This window comes from Plectropomus leopardus, chromosome 5 (genome assembly GCF_026936395.1).
Source record: "Plectropomus leopardus strain MGB_pleo_1.0 chromosome 5, ASM2693639v1, whole genome shotgun sequence".
Classification (NCBI taxonomy): Eukaryota; Metazoa; Chordata; class Actinopteri; order Perciformes; family Serranidae; genus Plectropomus; species Plectropomus leopardus.
The window spans coordinates 36,990,152-37,009,739 of record NC_142180.1 but is presented as its reverse complement, the minus strand read 5'-3'; the positions used below and the strand labels follow the sequence as shown (position 1 = coordinate 37,009,739).

At 38.4% G+C, this 19,588-nt stretch overlaps 1 protein-coding gene across 1 annotated transcript in view; it reads right to left on the bottom strand.

Moving 5' to 3' along the window:
• Positions 1-19,588, bottom strand: part of znf644b (zinc finger protein 644b) — a 344,993-nt gene that overhangs the window by 77,468 nt on the left and 247,937 nt on the right. Inside the window, exon 3 of the transcript XR_015776686.1 lies at positions 18,882-18,935. The gene's annotated coding sequence lies outside the window, so the exon portion shown is untranslated. The remainder of the gene's footprint in view (positions 1-18,881; positions 18,936-19,588) is intronic.

The window sequence follows — 19,588 nt, the reverse complement described above, 5'->3', positions numbered from 1 at the left end:
GCTTCCGAATTGTTTGTGTCTCTGTCTGCAGCTTTGTGTCTTCACTGTGGACTGTTGGCCAGGTCTCTCTTGAAAAATTTTTAATCTCAATGAGACCAACCTGGTTACATAAATGTTAAATAAATGGATAAAAGTTTCTTCTGCTACATGAGAAACATCATAATCTAACTGGTAGATTTTCTTTATTTTTTTGTCAACATACTACAGTCCCTGAAGAATAAATCCCTGTAGTTTTAATGACAATAAGTATGTATAAAAAAAATATGTATTTTTGTAATGCAACTACACGTGAGGCTCCAGTCATATATAAAAAGTCACTTATTGTTATTTTCATTAAAGTTCTGAAACAACGACTGTAGCTTCTAGGGGGTGTTAGCATCTTTAGACCATGCACATATCTTCCTGTGTTTGTGCATGCGTGCGTATGTGCGTGTGCGTGCGTGTGTATCTACTGTACGACTTGTAAAACAGAGAAAGAAGGCGTGTCAGTGTCACAGCATTGTGTATTATAAGTGTGTCTATCATGTGCGTTCACACACGCCTTGAGAAACGGCACTGAGTCAGAGGCGACACCATCGAAGGTGAGACAGGAAGACGGGGAGAAGACATGGGAGAGAGGCAGCGGGCCCCGACAGGATCTGAGACATGCCTGTCATGTCAGCATGGGGCTCTGCACCTTCTCTGACGAAGCTATAGACAGCGACAGCGTGTGGGGGGCTTAATTGTCCCAATGTTTACATTTTCACCTTTCACTATAGAATAGAAATCCATAATTTCACCTCTGTTTGTGCAAGTTTGTGCAATTATTAATCAGGGAAAAAAAACCCAAAACTTTAAAAAAAAACCCAACTCAATAGTCAAAAGGGGATTGGTGTTGACTGCAGAAGCTGCGCATGACTTATATTACTCCGCTTACTTTGGCACAAAGTCGGGTGAAGTTTTATAGTCCACTAAACACTGCTGGAGGTTCACGGGGAAAAAATGTTGCACTCATCTACCAAACAATTGAAGAAAATGGTGACCAGGATTTAAAAGTTGCCTCCATATTGCTCATCCGAACTTATCCAAATGTCCTGAAGCCCCAATATATCAAGTTGTTTTGAAAAACATCACTGGCATCATGTTTTTAGCCTTGTTGTAGCCTGTAGCTCCCAGTGTGGGAGCTGCAGTCACGTATGCGCACTCACGTGACACCAACGACAGCTCACGGTATCTGCACGCCAGGACATTTGGATTACTTCAGACGAGCAGTATGGAGACAACAAAAAGATGTTTTATCAGAATTTTAGTACCCAGAATTTGGGGAGTTTTGGAATTCAGGGTCTCTCGGCCTCTGCTGCATCAGTTTTGGCAGTTTATTTAATGGATGTGTAATATGTACTAGTTTTGCATTCAGTGCAGCTGGGTTTGTCCAGTTTTGTAGCTTAAATTGATTTGTCTCATATATCAAGTAACACCTCCTGATTTACTGGTTGTGTTTACGTATTTGTATAATCACACATGTCTGGTCTACTCTGCTGAAAACAGATTTTGGATGACCACAAAGCAAATACACATAGGATGGGACACTGAAAAAGTATGCTTGTTTCTTAACCCTTTGAAACTTGAGCAAATTGGCTTGGTTTCTTTCAAAAACATGAACAGAAGGCAATGAGCAACTTAATAAGAAATGACCCAGAAATCTGCAAGAAATTAGTAAAAAGCTACAAGAAAACTAAAATTAGCAAAAACAACAACAAAAAACCCCTCAAAAGAACAAAAGCAAGAAATAACCTCAAAAAAGTGCTAAAATAAAAACAGATTTAAATATATAACTACAATATAATTCTCTTGATATTTCCCCCCGTTTCTCTTGTATTTTTGCTAATTCTTAGGTCACCTTTTTTCCAACTTGCAGGCCATTTCAGTTGCTGATGGACCCTTTTCCCCATGTTTTTGGTTTTATTTTAAATGCTTTTGAAAGGCATCTGAATGCAGCACTACTAAATTTCAAAGGTTTAATTACTGAGGAGTTTTGTGATTTCAAGTCCTACACATGCACAACTAAACCAAGAAGTATTTGTGTAGTTAATGTGCACTAAGATGACACTGCCGTCCTCTCATGTATCCACACATACATACCTGCAGCCTCAATGTTATATATGCGGACATTGTATTACATTAAAATACATTCATGGCCTAGTAGCTCACCAGTAACCACCGTAACCCTGGAACTCACCTGAACCAGCAGCCCCAAAATCAATCCAAAAATGTCTTCACAAAAACATCTAACTGTCAGAATCTGTCCCCGTGAGTATAGATTTACCAAACACAAACACACGCCCGCTCACAGACGTCTGAGGAGAAGTCTATATGAAACATCTGTTCCAGTCACGCCATCTCTTTCTCAATTATACCAACATTTGAATCCACACAAGTCATTACTGCTCTCCTAAAACAGCATTACGAGGCGGAGGAGGGGGCACGCACCCCGACACTTGTTGTAAATCTAATCTCATTTTGAAACTCGTCTGCGCCTGCTGCATCGGGTCAGCACTTCCACCACTCACAGTCCGCAACAGTCGGTTTTCAATTGCTATTCTAAGTGGATAAACATGAACTTAAAGAAGCACTGAGAGTTATTGAGTTCGGCTCGTCTCTGTCCTCTCCCCACATCCTCAAACACACCCAGACTCCACATAGCTATGTATTGCATGTCATTGCTTATGCATTTCCAGTTTGCCTCGGCTTCCACTGCTGATAGGTGCTATTAAGTCTGAAAATTTATGAAACAGCCCACTGACAGATATCTTTGTCAGTCCAAGGCCATATACACATCAGTACAAACAGAGCGGCTCCCATTTTATTAAAAGAAAAAGACCTCTTGACTCCACTCAGGCTGTAATATTTTCATATATATGGATTATTCTGCTTAAAAGTATTTTTAAATTCAAAGACTGAAGGTTGTTCTCTTTCTGCAATAACTACAGATGGGACTATTTTGGCGCTGTGCATGTTATTTTTAGAATGTAGTTTTGATATTTGATGAACAGAAACAGTCGTAACATAAAGTAAAAGTAGGAAGAACTTGATGTCTTTTCCAGACTTCCCTTTGGGTCTTGAATTAGAAAAATAATCTTATAGCCAACAAGTGTCGTCATTAACCTGAACTAATCAGAAAACTAGAATTAGCGCTTTGGAGCTGTGACTCAGTGAGCCAGTCAAGTTGCACTTACAGTTTACATTCATGTGTGTGAAAATAAAGATGCTTCACACACATCCTCCCTCCAGCAGCACAGACGATCTCTACAATCAGCACAGTTTTAAGATTCAGTATTTGACCAAATGTCTCCACTTCTGTTCCTAAAATATGACACTCAGCAATGGACAAATAAAGTGTTTCTGCAGAACTTTATGATGTCACAGCAAAACTGATCATTGACCTTTCGGATAGAAAATCATTTTATCCTATTAGACATTTGCGTTAAATGTGTATCTATGTGAGCGCATGAATTCTTGAGTTATTGCCACAAACATGTTTTGTGTGATCACAGTGAAAAGTGGATGTTTGTGTCAAATTTAAAGGAATCCTCTCAAGGTGTTCTTGAGTTATGACTTTGATGAGAATGCGACAGAATGAGATGGACACAAGGTCATAGTAACCTTTGATCACCAGTTTCGAATAACTTAAATTTGGACGTTTGTGCCAAATTTAACAAAATTCTTTTGAGGCCTTCTTTAGACATGTTCATGAGAATGAGATGGACGTAAGGTCACAGTGACCTTTGACCACCAAATTCTAATCACTGAGTCCAAGTGAATGTTTGCGTCAAATTTGAAAAAAAAATTCCAAGTGTTCATGAAATAATGTGTGGAAACAATGAGACGGACAACTCCACAGTGACCTTGACCTTTGACCACTAATATCTGATATGGCCAAATAATAGTATGTTTGTGCTAAATTTGAAAAAAATTCCCTCAAGGTATTCTTGAGATATAGCATTCACAAGAAAACAAGAGATGGTGTCACAGTGACCGTGACCTTCAACTACAAAATTCTATTAATCTCGTTCCTGAGTCCAAGTGGTCGTTTGTGCCAAATTTGAGGATATTCCCTCACGGCCTTCACTAAATAACATTTTAACAAGAATAAGACAGACGTGAGATCACTCTGGCCTTTGACTACTAAAGTCTAATCAGTTTATCACTAAGTCCAAGTGGACGTTTGTGCCAAACTTGAGGATATTCCCTCACAGCCTTTGCTAGATAACGTTGTTACCTTATTTGGATATCACATTCACGAGAATGAAATGGACACAAGGTCCCAGTGAACTTGACCTTTGACCACCAAATTCTCATCAGTTCATCACTGTGTCCAAGTGAACATTTGCGCCAAATTTGAAGAAATTCCCAATATCAAAATAAAATTTACAACATGAAAACAAAACCAAACATTTAAGAATTTGGATTAAGAAAATGTAGTAATAACTTTACAAAGATGTACCAAAGAGGCCATAATGTGTCAGATTTGTCCTGCTTTTCTTTCACTAAATATTGCACAGAAAGTAAACAGAGAAAGACGACAGTAATGGCCAGAGCGGTGAGTTTACAATCTGCTCCTCTCTTCAAATGGACCCTCAGTGGGAGCCGAGAGACGGCCTTTCTCTGTGACGTGTCCCACAACAGTGTGGTGAAGGGCAGGCTCAGGAGAGGAAAGTGACATTTAGGAAGAGCTAAAACAATGGAACAGTAGTGCTCTAATGTCTCATAAGACGTCCTCTAAACATGGCTTTTCCATCTGAAAGCATCTCCATGCTGAGTCAAGTGCACTAACTGTGCATGAAAGAGCTCGTTCCCTCAGGACAAGGCTGCCTGATACCCGCAAGAATAAACTGGCCTTTAACTGCTGAGCTCCGAACAGCACAAGACACACAGAGTGAAGCTCCCTGTGCGAAAGGGACAAAACAACACCAAAAAAACCAAGGCCGCACATCTGCACAGACGCCACACTATCACCTAACCTCTGTCAGTATCAGCTGATCACTAATGTCACGGGTCAATCTCTCATTTCTCTTTATTTACTATTTGTGAGACGTAATTAAATTAATACAAATATGTTTGAGATTAACTCGTCAACTATTTTCGTGACAGTTAATATGGTGTGAAATCTGTCCTTCTACTTAACAATATATTGTGGGAACAATTGTATGGGGGCCCATTTTGACCAAGAAAATGGAAAAACTGATAATAACATAGGAATTATGAAAAATGAAAATACTTAAGATTCGCCGAAAATATGAGAAATTATCTTTTTTTATGTAAAATCTTTGTGCTACAAAGTGGCTTAATGCACATGACACAATTTAAGGCAAAAAAACAAAAGAAAGAAAAAAATAATTTACTAAATTTAAGTGTTATGACTTTATGGAAGACAATTAGTGTCAAGAAAAAAACATATAGAGGTCATTTCTCTGAAGGTCACACCACATTTTCTTTACTGCTTCTTCAGCCAAAAAACTGCCTAAAGGCTTTTGATGTGTAATGATGCTTTGGATGCGTCCAAAAATATCAAAACTGTTCTGAAAAACTCTGATGACGATCAAAAGTTGCTGTATAAACATGACTGACACAACGCAAGGTTGCATTCATTTTTAGACTTGGAACTATTTGGGGCAAAAACACAGACTTGGTGTTCAAACCTCTCAACGCTTCTTACATAATATTAATAATTCAGATCATTTTGACTTTTTAGTTCAGCGTTCAAAAGATTAAAATTATTTTTTTTATCCATTTAGGAGAAACTACCTCAAACTTTGACTTATTTCATATTTTTGAATTATAGTTTTGACTTGAGAAGTCTTTTGATTTATAATAAAAATAACTTTGTATAAGTGTCTATTCACCTTTACTTACCATTTTTGTAATCTCTAACTTTTCATCTTGTTTTTGTTTTCTTTTTCTCGTGGAAATGAGCAGCTTCAAAACTGATACCACTTTGCATAATTTATCTTATTAATCCAACATGCTTACATTTTATGAAAGCCTATTTGCAACTAAAGGGAATAACAGTTAATAAATTAGAAAATCTCAATGGTCATGGTAATTAGAAATGATTACGAATTATAGTATTTTTTGAATCTATTTTCTACACTTTAAATCCAAATTCTAAAATCCAAAGTAAGATGTTTACTATTGAGTCATAATTACGAGACAGTACGTCACAATATGTATCTCATAATTTTAATTTACCATGAGGGTTAAACATTTCTAATCTTTTTTTAAATTCAGAATTTAAATGACTTCCAGACGTTTACTGTTTCATACGTCAAACATCACTCCGTAATGCTACCCCTGAGGAGATAAAAGAGGTTCAGACCAAAAGCATTGAGATAACTTGACCTTTGAGTTACAAACACTCAAAGATTTGTTGCAATTTCTGTCAGACGTACTCAAACTAATGCTTTCCAAGAATGGCCTTTTCTCAAGGTGAGATTAAAATTAATGGAAGAGCGTGTCACCCCCCGCGCGCACCGACGGGTCGCTCACAACAGTTTGGAGCGGGCTGCTCAGGAAAACAAATATTTTTTGCCAAGTGGCTGTGGCTGTGAAGCACATACGTCCCGCAGCTCTGATTTTACATCCTGTCACATTAATGATTCAAAGCACTCAATATAAATATTAAAAGTAATAGCTTCACTATTCAGCTATTACTCCATCATTCCCTGAAATCATCATAAAACATTCAGAGCCTTTTAGAAAATTTACACACTTGAATTTGATGGCGGGGAAAGCAGGCTGTCAGAGTGCGAGGTCCTGGAAGCTTAAATAATAGTGGAAAGCTGTTTATGGAACATGCTTTATTTATTCATCGTCTCCGAGTAAGGTCTTCAGTTTAGATGGAGGAGGAGAAACAGGAGACAGAGGGAGGGTGAGACAGAGAGACAGCGATGGAGAGAGGGAGAAAATCAAAGTAAGACCTGTCTGGGGAAAAAGCTGAAACATAACTCTTCCCACAGTGCAATAAAAGAGGGAAAAATGCAGAGTCCATGAGATTCTCGGCACAAGGTCAATCAATGGAAGGACTCTGGGTCCAGGAGCAGCTAATGGATTGTGAAGACGCGTAGCAGGGTTATGAATTTTTAACCAGTTCCTCCTTCAGCCCAGACCTCCATAAATCAATGACGACTTATTGGAGAAGATCAATTATGCAAACTTAAAAACATTTAATGACAGATAATGAAGAGGTCCCTGGAGGCGGGCTGGCGGGTTGGACTCGTATCCCACGAATCACTCGCGGAGCACGAGCCCAACCGGGGCTCTTAGCACAACTTTCAAGGCCACAACTTAAACACCTCGCTGACAGCTTAGCAGCAGAGCGGCTCCTCTGTGGGAAGAACCACGGGTGGAGATTACTGATGTGGGCTTTAAAACCTGAATCTGTCAGAAATGCTACGTAGTTTTCGAACATCACCATCTGAATAAGCAGAACCTCAAGTGTGATGGAAGAGATTTTCCCTGCAGAACAGTGGCGTCACTAAACCTGAGCGTCCGAATGTTTTATAAATAGCCACGAATCCAAACGTGCATATACACATATACGAGAGTAGGCCTAAGGGACTGTTCTCTATTTATCAGAGGAGGAGGTGGCTGGGTTTTGTTTTATATTGACCCTCCCCAAAGCAACAAATACTTTTTCCTTGAGCCTCTCTGAGTGATTCGGGAAAATACACAAAGCGTTTGTCGCACATGATGTGTTCGTGGACTGTCAGTAATGTGAATATCTAATTTTTACAGTTTCGGGCTTTGATAAGTGACTTTGGCATTATTTTTTACGATTTGGAAGCTGTGTTTTCATTAAAAATCACCAAAAATTTTAGAACACAACAAAAAAATCACCATTTTTATGGGAGGAACCCACTCCCCATCCCCCCATCCCCCCAAAAAAGCCAAAAATGTTTTAAGGGTGAAAAAAGCCATTGGTTCTTTTTTTTAAAAAAAAGAAAGATGTTTAAAGAAGAAATTGCAAAATGTTTTAAAGAAAAAAAACAATTAAAAAAAGAAAAGAAAAATCTGAAAAATGTTTTAAGGAAAACATTCTTTATATTTGGGCATTAAAATAAATACAAAAGCATTAAAAGCTGGAAGCGCCTCCTCTACGCAAAACAATGAATAAATAAATAAATAAATAAACATAAGTCCCTCTCCAGTGCTTAAAGAATTATTTGACATGTCCCCCCACCATCTCTATTCATGATAACAAGCCTTGAATATTATTATCTGCCATTCAGTCCATACTTATACCTGAATAAATGCATTTAGTTTGGTTCTATTTTGACTATTTTTCAAACTCTACTCAGTACTAATTACTAAAAACTATTAATATTTTTGATATCACAATTCATAATCAAAGTTTTTCAGGGTAAATAACGTGCCACAGTGCATTAAAAAGCATTTCAAAAAAGCATCAAAATATAGCCCCCAGCGTCCTCGAATCCTAGAAACGCCCCTGCTGCAGAAGAAAGCCGCGGCCACCTTAAAGAGCCCAGCGATTTATTGGCGACATTCTCCAAAGCTCATCATAAAAATGCCCCCGGGCCGCCCCCCGTGGTAGTAATCTCAAATCACTGAGCTCTAAACAATGTTAAGCACAAGCGCGCACATTAAAAGACTCTCTGCAAATCTGTCCCCTCCACTCACGTCGCCCACGATGCCTGTGACCCTGTCACCGCATGCTTTTATGTAGTCTGTGTCCTTCCAACAATTCATGTTTAATGTATCACTTCTCTTTTACTTGTCTAGCCGTCCGCGCAGGCTGTTCAAAAGATTGTACAGCAGCTTTACTGCTTGTTATATCTCTATCGGAAAGTAATAATGCGCCATCTGCTTTTCAGATTCCGATATTAAGACGCCTTTAAACAGGTGTTTAGGATCAGCCGCGCTTCAGTCATTTGGGCGTTTTCCCAACGCCGAGGCTGAATCCGCACAATCCGCGGGACTATTTGCAATTATCGACTTTACTCAAACTGTGTGCACGGCACATGAGACGGAGAGTGGGGGAGACACAGATACGGAGGGGGGAGGGGGGGATCAAAGCGGATCTGAGCAAATGCATCATAGCTCAGGTCATTTGTGTTTACATCGAGGAAGGGAAATTCATTTTTTATTACTCTAGGTACTGTATCAATCCCATTGACAATTCTTTCCAGATGTTTCCGCAGATCCCAGGGGTGTCTGAGCGGCATCCACGGGGCTGATGGAGAGACTCAGAACCGAGATCACATCTGTCCCCCTCGCCATTTTTATTTTCTCTGGGAGAGCAACCTTTTCATCACTCTGACAGTGGAAGAGAAAAGTGCTTCCCGACTGTTGAGCTGCTCAGTAAGTATAGTAAAAAAAAAAAAAAAAAGGAAAAAAGTGTGTCTTTTATGAGTGACGTGTGTTTGGTTAGTTTCTCCCCGTCCGTAATACCAGAAGGTCATTTTCCCCCCTCGTCTCCAGTGGTTGAAGGAGGTAAAGAGGCACTTAGCCGCTGATGGACTTAAGAAAGGCCTCACCGGCGATTTCTTTGCCCCATTTCCTCCCGATTTCTCCAAATGCACCTCTGAGACATCAGATAATTACGTATCATTTGGACTGACATTTCATTTACTCATTTGCTCTGTTATGGTGCCACCTTTTCTTGTCATGTGTTCCAGATACTCTGTATTTTTGTAAATCAATACTCACGCTAAAATCTCACCACTCGATCTGACTTAATGTTGGAAACCGACTGCCTTGAAAAAAGAAGGTAAATATAACTGTTAATCTTTGTTTAACTTTTCTTAATATCTAAGTGTTTCTTAAAATGTAGCTGTGTTTATTTAATTAAAACTTGTTTTTTCAAAGTATGAGCAACCGAGTTCGTCGGACTTAAACTCATCATCACAAAAAGGAGTTCTGTTTTGTTAAAATGTTTAAAAAAACTAAAATAGGATTGACTATTTTGCAAACATAGCCAGGAATAAACACATATAGCAAAGTAAACTTGGTTTACTAAAGTTACCAAAACATAGAAAGATTGATTGAATTAAACCTGTCATTTTTAAGTTGGCACAATTACGCAAAAATAAGTTCATATAACTAAATTTTAAATAAACCTAACATTTAGATATAAAGTGAACATAGGTTAAGACTAGTGGTTATAGCTTTTCTAAATTTAAATCAGCTCTTCAGATTTCAGTGTATCGCTGTGATTCTTCCTGATGTGTGAATCTGTTTCTGTTTCAGAGTCTGAGTTGATCTGAGCTGATGTTGAAGCTACGCGGGGACAATGTGAATTCAAAAATACAGATTTTGTTGAGGTGAAAAAACTAATTTAAAGAGGCAGTGCATAAAATTTTGGGAGATTTTGTGGCGTTTCAACCAGCTGAAACTTCTCCCGGTGAGAATTCCTTCAGTGTTCAGGAGCTTTAAACTGGGAGCCAAATTATCAGCAGAGCTCTCCATGACTACGTCAATAATAATCCGGCACTACTGTAATACGATTTCTCAAATGGGCCATTGTCACTTTAGTATATTTTAATGCAGGACTTTTGTGCTTAAATAGAACTTTGAATGCAGGGCTTTTGTAGATTATTTTTATACCGTAGTACTGTTACTTTTACTAAAGCAAAAGATCTCAGTACTTCATCCACCACATACAAAAATACTCTTTAATGAAAATGTGATTGAACTCTTTGAAAGGAATGCATATTGGTTTGATGTCTTTTGAAGAGCAACAGCAACTGAAGAAGAAATGACAGAAAAAATAGCAAAATAAATGAATGAATAAATAAAAAGTACAAGAAATTTACTCAAACATTAGAAACAAAGCAAAGCAAAACATACCAAACTAAAACAAAAGTAAAATAAAATAATACTACCAAAAACAAACAAAAAACATGGAAATGACCTGAGTCAAAAAGTGCTTTAATAACATTTCTGTAAAATAATTTTAGATATATAATTATGATTATAATTGTAGTTTTTTTGGAATTGGATTCTTCAATTATTATTTTTCAAATCTACTAATTTCCTGCACATCTTGCCAAGTTACTTGTTGCCTCTTTCCGGATGTTTTCAAAAGAAAGCAAACCTATTTATGTAGATTTCATGGGTTTAAAACACTGAACACAACTCAAGATAAATGATGTTGATCCGGGTTTCAAAGGGTTAACCCAGATGTGCAGAACACACACACAAAATCATAAATATGGTATGCGGAGTATTTTTTCAAAAAAGACAGAAAACGGTGTTTTTAGCAGCTGAATCAATGTATCAGTGGTGGAGATGTGAAGCCGCAGTCACATCAGATCGCACATTACTGACTTTGCTTTAGAAAAACCACCTCCACAGCCACAAGCGAGGCATTGCTCATGTCATCTGCAAATCACAAATCGTAGCTCCTGACGCGAACCGCTGCACAGAAGCCAAGTGCCAAAGGGCTCTGGCCAAAGCCTGCATCAGACTTTAAAGTGATTTGAAACAGTGAGCAAAGGAGGGGCAGAATTTGCCTCGGAGCCTAACATAGACAGAGCTTCAATCTTCAATGGAACGAGAAATAAAAAAAAAAAAAAGGAAAAGAAAGAAAACAAAAAGATGAGAAAGGGGAAGAAACAGTAGCGTGGCCAGCTCATCCATCATTTCTTTAAAAGGTCAGGATTTTGTAGGTGGAATTGGGAAGAGCAGCGAATTGCAGATGCACCGAACAGCAGGGTATTTTCCGCTGCCATGACCAGCTAAGGAGAGCTCCTTTAAAACACATCTGCCAGTAAACATTTTGGCCTGACTCTGGGTCATCTCTCCTGTCTGAACGAGACCCGGCAGAGCGTGAAGATGTACCTGCACAAACCCCGAGACGGACTTAGTCACTCCAGACTTTCCTTTTAGCCCTGCCGCCTCGCTCTTAATTGTTGTGATGATACATACTGTAGCGCGGCGATATTTCCTGCTTTCTGGAAGGTTTTCTCGCCTCCTCTCCTTTAAAGCTGCAGCGTGCGAGATTTAAGAGGATACAATTTAATATAATAAGTCTGTTTTTTTAAAGTATAATCACCTGAACATAAGAATCGTTTTGTCATTTTTTGTCATCATCTACAGAGATCGCCATGTTGCACTGCCGTGTTTCTACACTGGCGCTAGATTGGTACATTCGTGTTGGTCACTGTAGGCAGAAGCTCTACTGCAAAGAGCCGAAATGCGCTATTTTTTTAATGTAAAACTGCTTTATTCAGTGATTTTACCCAGCCCATTCTTACTCCTAGTTTGTAAAATACGACCGCTTTGTTAGTGTTTTCAGCGTCACAGACCAGGTGTGTAAGTTTTAGGGGCAGCCAGCAACAACACAGGTCGTCAAATACAGCCACTCTGTCAGTGAAGCATCAGCGTCCGACATGGAGGCAGCACAAAACAAGTGATGTTGATTCAGTTTTTAAAGGGTTAAACCTAATATCAGAGATATATATTTTCTCCTGATGCTCAGTTTCTGTCTCATCTTTTTTCATGTGGAGAATCAGAAGCACAATATTTCACATCAGGCCAGAACTCTTCTCCCTTCTCCTGGTTAGCGTGCCGAATGCTCACTATTTCACACCAAGCTATAAATATTTTTAAAACTAAAAATGGTTCTTCATTTTTTCACATCAATACTATTTTACAAAATGAATGAGCACCATCAGACTTCAGGTTGGCAAAGACCGGCTATAAATTGATGATCTGTGATTTTAAGCTCTTTCCAAGATTAAAAGGTAATCATTCTGCGTGCTAACTTCTGCCTGTAACTTCACGCACTGATGAACATCCTCATCTCAGTGTGATGAAGCTCTGCAGGTCTTTTCCAGCAGCCGCTGATCAGCTGCAGCGTACAGAAACGTAACATATCTGCAGTAAGTCTGTGAAACAGAGCTGCAACAAACAGGCCAAATCCCTGATCACAGACACAGCCGAGTTCTTCCACGAGTAGTTTGACATTTGGGAAATACGCTGATTTGCTGTCCTGCAGATGATTAGACGAGAAAACTGATACCCCTCTCATGTCTGTCTGTTAGCGTAGCTTAGCACAAAGACTGGAAACAAGAGGAAACAGCTAGCCTGGCTCTGTCCAGCAAAATCCTACGACCAGCACCGCCAAAGCTCATACTTAACATGATGTGATAATATATATATATAAATATATATATATATATATATATATATATATATATATATATATATATATATATATATATATATATATATATATATATATATATATATATAATAGATATATGATTAATCACATAGCATGTAACTACAATACATTTTTAATTGTCTGACAGTCCTAATAATAAGACAGAATCTCCATTTTAAAAGTACTTTTGCAATGTCACAGATTTCTAAATAATAAATAATAATAATAAATAAATGTAATAATAATAATAAATAAATCAGTAATTCTTTTAACCAACATTAGTTCCAATCATAAATATCAAATATTCATTATTTCCTAATCTTAGCCCTTTAAATGCCAGGACTTTGTCATGATGCCACTATGTCTTTTAGAGGAAATAAAAAACAACACAAAAAAATTGTTATCGTGCATCACTGGTTATGATATCTTCATATCTCACTTAGGAGTCAAAGGGATCCTTTAAGCTTGACAGAAATAGTGATTTGATGTATATTGTGCAAAATATCGATATCGACTGATATGAAAAAAATTATCCTGATAAGACTTTCTCCATATCCCAAAAAATAAAAATGAAAAGCGTGTAAAATGCATCAAACAGTCCCTGAGGTGAGTGGTGATCAATATGCAAACAGGCGATTATGGATGTTTCTACATCCACTCATGGCTGACTGTGGGAGTGGAAATCACGATGAGCACGTTCCACAATGATGGAGATTTAACAGAGTTCCTCGCTATACTACAGATGTACGTACGTTTAGACTCATTAAAGGGTCAAATCAACACTGCTTGTGTAATGTAACTGTACAATGCTGAGCTTTCTGGGAACTGAAGCACATCTTACTTTGGCCAACAGTTCTCCGGAGAATACAATACGCCCAGGGCATTGTTTAGTTTGAAAAATCCTCAACAAGAGCTTTGGCTGGATTCGATTGGTCCGCCTCTCGTAGATGGAATTGACAGAGTGTGAGATAGAGCAAACACAAGAGAGAAAGCTTTGACAGCGTCGCAGACAGACAATCCCCAATGACTGTGTCCGCTGATAATTTACTTTTCAGGAGATGTGTTTACCAAGGGTTACAACTGATGTGCTAAAATATTGATAGGGGACATTTCATAAGCTTGGGAAGAGATGGGACGGTTGACCCCATACAAGGACTGCGAGGGCAGAGAGTGTGTGCGTTGCTGCTATTACCACAGCGTATGGACAAATACTATGTGTACAAAATGCAAACTACGAAGATACTTTTATAAACATATTCAAAATGCAGCGTGAGAACGTTTCAGCAGTTTACTTCAATCTAAATTTAGGCTTGAAAAAAGTGCATGTATATGTATATATCTATGCGTTTATGTATGTATGAAAGAAAATATATTTAAATTTTAATGTATGTATATTAACTTATTAAGAAGCGCTTTGTAACTGTATGTTTTTTACTACTACTACTACCACTACTACTACTACTATGACGACAAAGACTACTACTACTACCACTACTACTAATAATAATTATTGTTGTCATTATGCTGGTGTTTTATGTGATATAGAAAATTACATAGAAAAGGTGGATGGATAATAATAATAATAATAATAATAATAATAATAATAATAATAATAATAATAATAATAACAATAATAATCCACCTTTTAATATGCACATAAAAACAGGTGCACAAAGTTTTTCAAAGAAAACAAAGAAAGTTGAAAAACTGTAAACAAAGTTGAAAGTTTAAAACAAAGCTGAAATTTCAGACCAAATCAGTCCCTTTTTTTTGTGAAACGAATATTCGCCAGCGTTGGTTTTGATTAGCGTGACCGTGACGGAAGTGCAATGGACACTGGACTGTCACCGGAGTAGAGAATTAGCTCCATCGGATGTTCATCTAAAGAAACCAGCTCCTAATTTTTTTTTTTGGAACAGTATTGTTTGCATGGAAGCAAACATTGATTTTTATTTTCTTTTGCAGTTTTCTGGAAATTTTAAAAAATGTATGCTGCATTTGGATGAAAACTTGACCGTAAGTTGTATAATTGTGATGAAAAATATATATATTTATATTTTGAAGTTTGAATACCGTTGCCCAGGTTTATCTTTAGCTCTGTGCAGATAAATGCTGACGATGGCGATAGAATCCACCAAGCTTTATATTTTTGAAGTGCAAATGCAATGACATGGTAGTATTGACGGCTTCGCTGATGACATTCGTGGCCGGGGGCTAGGTCAACAACAGTGAGTCCTCCACTGTAACGCCTGCTCTACAGGGACCCTCGGACAAACACCTCTGGTCCCGCGGCTGTCCTCCAGCAGCCCACAATCCCTCGCTGATGAGACGTGGACGCCGCCTCCTTTGTCCACCGGCCTTATGGATCAGGAAGGTGTAACGCTGGCTGTCAGACAGGCTGAGCAATATTGACTTAAACAGTTTGACCCCTCTGAACTCCTGCAGCCACTGAATCATTCTGGTGAAACTGGAAGCCTGCCCAGTCTACCCACCAGGTCGCCCTTTGTCCAAATAAATTAAACTGCAGGAAGCGAAGGGAGAAAGAAGAAAGGATCCATGTCTTTGCAGCTTAATTATCAAACTCAGCTCTCTGAGGCCTTGAGAAACAGCAGCTTGGATTTGGTCTCTTGAAGGCCGTAAACACGTCCGGGACCTTCAGTGGATGACCCAAAGAGGGACAACTGGATGGAGGGAGCAAGGGGCAAAGGGTGTCTCCTGATTATTTCTGGGACAAAATGTTGTTTTTTTAAAAAATAAATATTAAAAATATTGCAATATTTTAAAGCTATATTGAATAACACAATATATGTCTTGAAAACTAATGTTAACTACTGAAATACAAAATGATTAAATGAACTTCAGTTACAATAAAGTTGCATGAAACTTCTGTTGCAGTTTGGCCTTTTGTTTGCACAATAGCAGTGTTTTCGGGGGCCTGAGAGCGCAAACGTTTGAAACCGGGTTTCAGAGTGGGTTTTTTGAAAACTCAACCCCTTCTGTCGCCGTGTAAACGGCAAATAGAAAATAAATCTGCTAACCTTTCAAACATCGCAGAAGTCGCAAACCATCACTCAATGGAAACGCAGTCATCTCGCAATACTGTTTTAATGACAATTTGAAGTTTTGAGCAAATCTGTAATGGAAACCCGTCTTGTAATGATGGTGATAAAGCACTGAGGGAGTATGGTTTCATGAGAACACCAGTAACAACAGTGACAAAAACTCACACTGCCACAACTGTAAACTGCTTCAATCTTAAACTAAGATGCCAAGTTTTACACACATATCATGAAACTAATTCTACTCTTACTCACATCCACACGACTCACATGACAGCAGATCAGAAGTGAATAATTAATGCACTGCCGAGATTACGAAGATTCAGCTAGGTACATTTTTTTTTTAGTTTTGAAAACATATCCAGACTTATATAGTGGTTGTGTTTGCATATTTGTGAGAGAAAGTTGGACCACTGGCCTTGGCCAACGTCTGCTCTCTCCAAGGAGAACCTAATCTTTGGCTAAGTCTGAAAAGACAGGTAAACATATATATACAGTATATTTTCTGAGGTAAAAAGTATTGATTGTCAGGAAAGCACATTTTACAAGGTTATCATGTTCACCTGAGCAGTTATGTTGTAAAATGATGATACACGTATGCAGTTAACAGTAATACTTTACCTATAATGCCTTTGATGTAAATCTCCTAAATTTTAGATACAAACAAACTAATTCCAGGTTTTTTAAGGGCCTTGAAGTGGAATAAGGTAGTTAGGATGTACCCTGTTGCCAGGTAGTTACTCATCATGTGTGCGCACGCACGCGCGCGCGCACACACACACACACACACACACACACACACACACACACACACACACACACACACACACACACACACACACACACACACACACCACCATATATCATATTGTCAGGGGCAACCTCAACATATTACGCAATGTTAGGTACCACAGAAAACTAGAATCCAAAAAGAGGCAATACATTCCTGGTTTAATATGTTACTCAACACACAATGTGCTTAAGACACAAACTAGATTACGATAAAGCGTTTGTATGCCTTCATGAACCTCTCAAGTTACTGTTAACATCCAAGTCTGTCCAAACCCCGCATCACGAAAGATCTCTACAATCACCACAATTTCAGGGCAAGCGTCACAAATTCAGTATCCGACCAAATGTCTCCCACGTCTGTTCCTGAGTTATGTCTTTAAATAATGGCCGCCATTTCTTTGTGAAATTTTGTTTTAATCAGTGTATGAGTTATTGAGTTACAGCCAAAAACATATATATAATTTTGAGGTCATAGTTTCCTTTGACTGCCAAAATCCAATCAGTTCATTATTAAGTCCAAGTGGACATTTATGCCAAATTTCGGAAACTCCCTCAAGACGTTGTCCAGATATTGCATTCAAGAAGATAAAAAGGACGTAAGGTCAAAGTAATCTTGACCTTTGACCACCAAAACCTGCACAGTTCATCGTTGAGTCTAACTGGAATTTCGTGCCAAATTTAAAGAAATTCCCTCAAGCTGTTGTTGAATTCACATTTACTATAATGTGACATACGCAGTCACAGTGACCTTCACCTTTGACATTTGACCGCCAAAATCAAGTCAGCTAACCTTTGAGTCCAAGTCCACGTTTGTGCCAATTTTGAAGAAATTCCCTCAAGCTGCTCTTGAGATAACATGAGAATGAGACAGAACAGGTCACAGTGACCTTTGACCACCAAAATCTTATCAGTTCATCCTTGAATCCAAGTGAACGTTTGTTTCAAATTTAAATTAATTCCTGCATGGCGTTCTTTCACACATAGGGTTCATTAAAATGAGACACATACAAGGTCGCAGTGACCTTGATGTTTGACATTTACAAAATATTATCAATTCGTCCTTGAATCCAAGTGGATGTTTGTGCCAAATTTGAAGACATTTCCCTCAAAGTGTTCTTGAGAGACTGCATTCACGAGAAGGAGACAGACAGACAGACAACCCAAAAACATAACGCCTCCGGCCACAGCTATCACCAACGCAGAGGCAAACAGTGATTTAAAGAGTTAAAGTTCAGCTACAGGCCAGATCTTTAACGCTCCACAGAACAGTAATTATTACTAAACACAGCTGCATAATTTCATTATAGAAATTGTTAAAAATGACAAGAACAAAACAAAAATCTGCCTACTTCTGCTTAAAGTATTTGTTGTGAAATTAACACTGTCAGTGTCTTGCAAGTCTTAATACATGGTAATCATGGAAATGTTTTGATTTCATATTCAACCTTTAGGTGATTTCTGCTGACTGTGGCTTCAGGACGCCATTAGTTTTCATGTGTGGGGTTTACCATGTATATTTAATCCTTCTCCCACCTTATTACAGGCACCGTTTTATTGATTTCTCCTCGTTTCTTTCTCTTTCAGGGCCTACAGCTGCGTACGCTGGGAAGCATTTAAAAGGCGCTGATAATAAGCTGAAGTATCTCAGGGAGGCCCACAGAGGGAAAGAGAGAGCGGTGCAACTTGTGCTGGCGAGCTGCGAGTACACTATGCAGATAATATACCATAGAGATGATCAAAACGTCCCGCCGCTCTCCCGCACATCCCCTTTACTGTCAAGCTCCAGCTCCACGGCGGGACATGAATGTGGCGAGCGTGTCAACATGGTCAGGCGAAAAAACAAAAATAGCTCTGCATGTACTCACAGTGATGATGACACATAAATTGGAGAGGCTTCTCTGTTGAAGGGCCATCTTTTCCTGTACAAAACACATGGGAGAGGGAAATTGTGACGGAATAAATTGGATATCCAAAGTGATATTAACACTGCTTTACTTTTGAAGTCGCTGCACACGTGTAATATCAGCTGACATAAAACAGACAAGACAGCGATATCACAGAAATATATGCAGCATCTCTACATATATACTGCACACGGTGATAACTTGTATTCTTTTTAGTGTCATATGTGGAGAATCAGATGGAGCAGGGATGATAGTCTTATGATGGCGATGTGAAAATTAACTGCAGTGCTCTCCACAACTTATCAGTATCATTCGTCTCTGGCTTCAATATATATAGTATCAAAAACAAGAGTAGGCCTAAAGGACTGTTCTTTATTTATCAGAGGAGGGAGGGGACTGTTTTTTTTTTTTAAATCCTCCCCAAAGCTACAAATATTTTTTCTTGAGTCTCCCTGGATGACTTGGGGACAATGAATGAAGCATTCATCCCATACAGTGTGTTGAAGGACTGTCAGAAATTTGATTTTTTTTTTTTTTTTTTTAAGCTTCTGGCTTTAATAAATTGTGTAATTTTGTTGATTTTTATTTTGGAAGAATGTGTTCATTAAAAATCAACAAAGATTTCCCAAAGAAAAATATCTTAATTTAATAAGAAAAAAATTAAAGTC